Raw genomic sequence first — 8226 nt, 5'->3', positions numbered from 1 at the left:
GGGGGGTGGTGGTGGGTGGCACATGGCATTACCGCTGAAAAGAAAAATCTCCCCTGTGAGCCTCCTCCTCTACATACAAACCTTGAGGACATTGTAGCCTATCAGTGATTTACTTTGTGTGACTGAAACAGCAAAAAGGAAATTTTAAAGTCAACATGTGATCACTTATTACAGTATTACAGTACAGTGGTAGAAAGTTTACATTGGTGAAAGATAGTGAAAAAAGTGATAACTTCCATTTCTAGATTTTTAGGTTTTGTCCAAAGCAATAGGAATTTGCTGATCCAACACTTTTAGTTTGATTGTAGGACTAGGACCTGTTTCAAACACTCATTTCCTCTCATTTGAGTCTCTTCACATCATTCAGTCATGTTCGTTATAAACCCATATTTATAAGAGTGCCCTATTCTCAACTTGGGATTTTGTTTCCAATTTCCCCTTAGTGTCTCTTCATAATCAAAAGTGTAAGCCTTTACTGTAGGCTAGAGCTTTAGCTACCTTCATTTTAAAGGGCTACTCCAGCAATTTAGTACTACACTGCTGTACAGTGGTGACGGGGGTGGTGGGGACTTACAAGAGACGGATAGAAAGTTTTTTTTTTTTTAAAGGCCAAGACATTTTGACTTTTAGTCCTCAGTATGTGCCCAACTCCAGTAAATGCTGGTTCCTGAATTTCATATTATCATCTGTCTCTACACCCCTTCCTGGTAAATTCCCACATATTTTAACCTCCTTACCTCTTTTTGTGTCAAGAACATGCTGAAATAAATAACTTTGATAATGTTCATGAGTAAAAATCAGTGGCACGACTCCTCAGGGAAAATTGTACAATATATCGAGGGACCACAGGGCCAGGGCAATCCCCAGCAGTAAACGCGCTGTAATGAGATATAATAAAACAATTGGAAGATATGATGTACATGTAAATGATAGAACTGATCACACATGACTTGAGAGGTATAAGGTGTCAGCACTAAAAGAAGCCGTAATGAAATATGATTACACAATTAAACATGAAGCGCACAATGGAGATTGGTGGAGTTCGTTCATTCAGCATTTCAGTATGCATCAGGCACGGACTCATACAGCTGGAAGTGCTCTACAGGCTTCATCTAACCACCAAAGTGAAAATAGAGGAATAGATGACAGATGATGCAGCCACGATCCAAGCACATCAGTCTTATATTTTGAGCATGTGGGGGGGGGGGTTTGAGACAGAAGTATTTAGCACCCACTCAAATGTAATCGAGACACAGTTATTGAGTCTAAACTAGCAATATTTGGGGTGCCCCAGCAGGACTTAAATAACATATCTTGGTTAGAGGAGGTAATAGGATATAAGGGCAATAAGAGGCAATAAGATCTAGCAGCTGTTATTGTGCTATATGGACAAATCTTCATCAGGGTCTACAGCATAAACATAATCTCTCTAATGATCTTTATTTTATCTGTTTCCTTTACACTTTAATATACATTATTAGTTGTAGGTGAGGCTGTATGTTTGATGAAGGTTTTTATGAATTCCAATATGATTTGTTTGCTGATTTATATACTGAAAATCCAATGAAAATGTATAAATATTCAGTACATTAATTTGGCTTTTTTGCAGGAAAGAAAACTAGAGCTTGTATATTTAGGCCCACATTATCTGGCTTGCATTATTTTGAAATATTTTGGGGCTGTTTGAGCTTTGTCAGGCTCTTTTTTTCACTTAATGTGATAAGTCTCTTGATGTGTTGTTACAAAATGTATTCACAAAATAAAGTCTGGACCTGCACAGGATTTTACTCTATAGGTTTCTGTGAAATATGTCATTTGCTTCCTGGTAGATGGTTGAAGTATTTTTTTACATAGCACACTCAATCACTTTTGTATGCCTTTTTTTGGCTAACAAAGCAGATGCTCATGAATAATGTAAATATATTAGGTAGTGTACGTTTTTCCATTTAGCAGTCCAAATAAATGGAAATAAAATCCCCAAATATCACCAAGTTGGAAACTTTTTTCCCCATTAAAAGCAACAGGTAACATGCATAATTAATTAATATTCAACAGTCATTAATTTTGCACATAACATAATGAGTCAACAGCAACAAGCACACACAAGAAAAATATGCAAAGGCCACCATTAGAGTAAGTGATATCATGCAGTGACCTTTAAATATAAATTCAGCTGAATGCAGGATCACATTAAACCGGCACTCAGGCTGAAAAACATCCTGGCTCCATTAGCATTTGTGCGCCCATGTCAGATGACATCAGTAAAGCATTACTGCGATTTGAGGAATCCATTTGCTCACAGTTGCGGTGAGAGGAGGAGATTATGAACCCACTGTAGCCACACATGCAGCAGCTGAATGTGTTGCGACTGCTCCTCAGGCCTGTTGCCATGTCCCCAAAGTGCATGGCAACTGCAGCAGAGCAAAACTGAGATGTGAAGAGACTGAAGTAAAGGCCCTGAATGTATAATTGCTCTTCGGTAAACAGCCTCCCTTCAAATCCAGCTCCCACTGAAAAATCCCATTTTATAACATTGTCTTCACTGTGTTGAAATTTCTTATAACCAGATGGTCAAACCCATCTTTTGTGGTCAATGCCAACTTTTTCTCAGTGCAGCCCTGCTGGAAAGCTGTATACACTGTCCTCTAGAATCAATTTGCTCCATGAGTGTCCTTGACTTTGAAGCATCACCGTCTTAATGCACTACTTCACACAAGAGAGCTGCGCGTTCTTGAAATCTTGGGAATCTAGGCAACTGCAAACACTTCTTACAGGCAATAATTTCACACATATTGTAGATCTGAGACATTTGAAAACAACTAGAAACATTTTTCATCCATGTGTCCATGTGCTTGTCATTCTTGTTCTACTTGCTTTCATGACACATTAGCCAAATACGCTTATAACTGTGCCAAGTGTGTAGACACCATCTAACAGCGTAGTGAAGGGAGCTACACAAGCACTTTGTTGGGTTGATTTTCAAACAGTCAAGGCTGTCTACCAGGAGGTATGTCTTGCAGGATGAGCATCTACCTTCAAAGCCACCCTTGGTGATGTGAAAGAAAATGTGGGTGGGTAAGAGGCAGGTGGGGAGAAAAGCTCTTATCTGTACACCTCCTCTCTGGTTCTCACCCATAGAGAGATAAAGACAGATGGCCCGCTCTGTCAGAGCAAGCAGGGTGTAGAAACAAACTGTGTGCAGCTGGACCTACACACACCGATTCATTCAGTAAAGGTAGATAGTACTTCTAGTATAAAATCTCAGTGCAGCGCCGTGGTGATTACTGTAGGCTCTAAAAACTGTCTGCAGCATTGTTAGAAAAACACTAATTATGACCCATGTTTTCCTCTTTTTTGCCATTTGATACCCTCGGTCAGCAGGTGTTACCATGGAAACATGGCTCATAGTTCAAAGTCTGCCTGGGGATAGGGTGGCCAAGTCTTTATCTTTCGGGACAAAATTAAGATTGGCCTAACTCTACAAACCAATCTAAAATATCTTTGTGAGACCGGCCCCAGGACCTCTTTGTGTGTTTTTTTCTGACCATGCCATTTTCACCAGCTAGTTCAGCACCATGGACAGCTCGCATGCGGTGGCTCACTAATGATAGTATTACAAAACTGGATATCAAATGAGTGAAAGTGCAAATGTATCATAATTTCCTTTTCCCTTTTGATCATGGCAAATAATTATCACATTGCCTCTGTTAATGCCTCTATCAAGCATTGTCTTATATATAGGTAGAACAAAATGTTTGGATTTGGAAGTTCTTAAAGGTCCCATATATTACCATTTCCTGTGGCTTATTTAAAGCGCTGATCCAGAAGAAGATAAATTTGTACCAGAACCAAAAATCATTTCAATGTAGTTTTACATCTCCTCTCTCAGGCTTGTCTCTGGAGCTCTAGTAACAACAGGTCCGTTAGCCAATCAGAAGAGTAGAGGCTCTGAGCCTCCTGATTGGCTGACTGTTTTCTGAGTGATTGAATTTCAGGTAAACATTCACAGAAACAAAATCCTGCAGGGTTGGATGATGGGTCCAGGTGGGCGGGGTTTGGGGAATAGCTGAGAATGGAGACTGCTTTGTTGTGACATTACAATGTTACAGAAGTCCTGATGGCTCATTTTAAGGCTCAGTGTCTGAATACAGGTTGTGTGCATTTCTCTGTGGACTGAGCGCTTTGACACTTTAAAAGTTTTAATATAGAACCTAGACCTGCTTTATAATCAAACAACACATGGACATCTACCTTTATACATGATTGAGACCTTTAAAGGTACGATGTGTAAGTATGAAGCAATTAACGTATTGATTGTGTTTGCTTTATTACCAGTGTGTGAATGAATTGTTACGTAACTTAAAGAATTAGACCTTCCTCGACTTTCTTGGTTGCCTATAACAGCCTGGGAACTGATGTCTATGTAAAGGACACAGGACAAATTTTTCCTAGAAAATCCAAAGGATGTGACATTTATGCTCACTCCTGAGGACCTTACCTCAATGACTCTGTACCACTTCCCTGCAGTGCCAGCAGTGTGCAACACTAGCTAATGAAAGCTTACAAACGGAGTCTGCTAACATAAACAAAGGACCATCTCCCAGCACAAAACAAAATATCTTGTGTTCTGTCTTTTCTCATGTAAAATTTGTCACTGGATTTATTTACAATGTGATTATCAGGCCTAATGGTGTACAGGCCATGGGTGGACAATAATAAAACAATAACTGTGTCCTCATGTCCATCCTCTCCCCGTCTTCCTCATCTTTTTCCAGCTCCGCATCTACATTTAGGTGGTGGCCTGGATGATCTAGTACCCGACAGGATTACAGGATATGATGGAATTATTTTCTTATTTTGAAAACCCTGTATTTTTTCTTGTCAGTTTATTTTGGCACATTTTTAAATAAAGAGCTTTCCACCCTGCCCTCCTTTCCATCATTGCAGGTGGTGCTTCAGCCATTCAGTATTCAGGGTATTGAGTGCCGCTATTGATTGCCTCTGTTAACTTGTGCATTAAACACTGTGGTTTATCAGACATTGTCATCTCCTCACAGGATGAGACACTGTGTATGCTAAGCTTCAGATAACATAACCAGTTTCAAAAGAGTGTCAGCAACAGACACACTTTGTGCTCCATGTGTCTCAATTTCCTAAAAACTTTAATCTTTAATGAGCTGGATTCAACTAAAAGTTTTTGCTCTCATAACTGTCAGATGTAATGAAATAAAAGTTTTGTTTTATGGCAAGTAAGGAGAAATATCAATTACATTTTTGTTGTTGTATTATTATTGTTTAAAGGTGGAGTAAGTGATTCTAAACCAATACACTTTTTGTCAAATTCAGTGAATATCTGCACGTGGTCTGCTAGCTGTCCGTTTTGTGTGTGTGATAAAAATAATTCCAGTGTTCCTACAGAGCCAGGGTCTGTAAATGGGAAATAAACATAGTGGCTTGGACAGAGTAAAACAACACAATTGCAGCCAATCAGCAACAGGAGGTGTTAGTGCTCGTGCGCAGGACAAGGGAAAGAAACAGAGAAGAGAGGAGATGGGAATAATTGCATGGGAAAATGCAATTTACAATTGCATTGTAAAGAAGGAGAGATGGCCAAGAAACAGCCAAAGAGGAAAAGGTTTTATATACCGAAAGAATAAAAATGGAAAAAGAAGCGCTATGATCAGGGAAGGGTGAAAAGTGCAGACCACACCCACAGAAACTCTGTTTGTAATTTTTGGGCTTTTTATGCCTTTATTTGATAGTATAGCGGAGAGAGACAGGAAACAGAGGGGGGGAATGACATGCAGCGAAAGACCGTCCGATGCTGGATTCGAACCGGGGCCAACTGCAGCGAGGACTGTAGCCTCTACACATGGGGCGCCTGCTTAGACCACTACGCTACACGACGCCCCAATCGTGTCATCTGTTTTTATAGTTTAAGGTTAATTTTGCTTCAGCTGTGAGAAAGAGTGTAATAATGCTCTGGTTCCACCATTGTGCCGTTGCATGGGCGGAACTCATGAAGGAGCACTGAAGAGACGAGTGTATTTGTTTAGATGTGGAGTTCAAATATCAACAGTCTTTCTCCAGAATCCTTTACTCCACCTTTAATGTTTCCATTCGCTGACACCACAGCACCAAGTCTTCCCAGCCTACACTACAGAAACAGGGAGCTATAAATAGAGAGAAACAAACAAATGGTTCTCATTTTCAGGTAGTGTCAAGCGCAAGGAGGGAGGGTGGTGTCAGAGGTGGATGTGGGTGTGAAAATGATTGAGGGCCAGACCCGGGCAAAGCCGAGCCCGATGTGACGTGGCATTTGGCTGGCGAGCCTCCGGGAGGTCAGGCTGTCAGGACAACTGACAGTCAGCTGAGCAGGAGCCAAGTGATGCTGCTGGGAGGAGGCAGGAGCAGACGGAGACACTGGCTGGCTGGCTGGTTGGTTGGCTGGCTGGCTGGCTGGCTGGCTGGAGCCTCGGTGTACCACACTCCCAGCTCTCATTTAGTGTGACTCATTGTGAGGCAGGACTGGAAGAAGAAAATGGACACACCAGCCAAATTTCTACCCAGTTGAAAAACTAAAAATGTGTGTGAAACTTTGTATTTGTAGCCCACAGCTCAGTGTTTGCATTTTTGCCCCGTAGGCTGTGAGTAGTTTCGCCAACCACGTTCCTGAGGCTCAATTCTTTTATAAAACATCTGTCTCAAGATCACGATCTCTTCATCTGCTGCCCAGCTCTGCCTCCCTCTCCCCCTCTCTCTGTTCTGTTTATCTCCAGTTAGTCTCAGAGCTCACGTTGCTATTTCCTCTGGCAAGGCAAACTATCCTCCCAGGGCTGATTCAAGTGTCTGTGTTTCTGCTTAGCATGGATTTCTCCTTCATAATGCACCAATGCAGAGGTTAAAATGCACCTTACTGAGTGATTTGATTTAATTTTCAGAGGACAGATGAGTGGGTGAGAAGCCACTGAAGGATGCAGGAACCAATTTGTCCTTTAATCTGTTACCTGAGGCTGTGCTGGTGCAAATCTCAGATCTGCTACAGTTGAGTTTTGCTCTACAAAGCTTAAGATATTCTATTTTTGTCAACTATGTGTGACATTAGACGATAACATTAGACACACCTTACTGTATGAAGTTGCTCTTGAATCAACACCTCTCAGACACAACAAAAACTGAGCCACACTCTCAAGTAACTTCAGTTAGAAGCTAAATGTAAGTAAATTAATTTGTCTCATCACAGGAATGCTCTTGTTACTTTATGTATGAAAATACCAAAACCAACAAGCCAACAAACAAGCCAACAAACAAACAAACAAACCTCGCACCAGTGTTGGAATCAGCCATCCAGTTAGCAAGCGAGCTGGTTGAACACAATGCTAATGCTAATGTGTTGCATGACTGAAGGCTAGCTGTAGCTGTGTTAGCAAGATTTGTGAGTCAAAATCAGTTAAAATTCAGTGGCGTGGTGTGGGGAAAGTTATTGGGGAAGCCAAGACTCTATGTAAAGGGATGGGTTGCAGGACTAGCACACGCGTGTAATATACTTACCTACACTTCAGTTTACCTACACACGCTCTCTCTCGCTCTCACACACCCTAAAAAATCTTATTCACTTATGCAAACCCCCACCTAAATGCGTAACCAGCTGCTTAATGCGCAGTACAGGTTCGACAATGAATAAGAGACGCATTCATTCGACCAGGTGACGTTTAAAGTTTTACGTTCACGTCATAAAGTAACAGTAGGCTACATGTATCAAACACATGACTTACAAACTCTGTTTCATGTGCTTGGCATACACAAATACTTTGCATACTTCCTTATTGTTTAACTGAATCTTAAACTCCATGACAGCACTTACCAATGTTGCATGGGGAAGAGGGAGGATGGCAGCTACAGCACAGAACATTTACCAAGTCAGAGTGTCTTTATTAAAATGACAACCACAGTCTGTAAAACAGGAAGCCTGGCTACCATTGGCCTCTGGGAGAAAACACCACTGGTAACATTAAACTTGATAGCATCCTTTAAGGGTCTTGCTACATTAGCAGGTGAGCTAAGTGTCAGTCACCCCCGTTTATCGACAATCACGCAACAGACAAGTTCTCTCTAAACATTGAAATCTTTTAAAGGAATCGATCATTTCCAAAATGACCGATATTTGACGCATGACTAATATTTTCTGAATAAATACCAGTTAAATCAGGTGTGTGTGAGTGTATG

The sequence above is a fragment of the Seriola lalandi genome, unplaced genomic scaffold (assembly GCF_002814215.2).
Source record: "Seriola lalandi dorsalis isolate HSWRI2012SDOR001 ecotype SW California unplaced genomic scaffold, Sedor1 jcf7180002054169, whole genome shotgun sequence".
In the NCBI taxonomy this organism is placed as follows: Eukaryota; Metazoa; Chordata; class Actinopteri; order Carangiformes; family Carangidae; genus Seriola; species Seriola lalandi.
The sequence above is the reverse complement of the archived record's forward strand: the minus strand, read 5'-3'. Positions refer to the sequence as shown.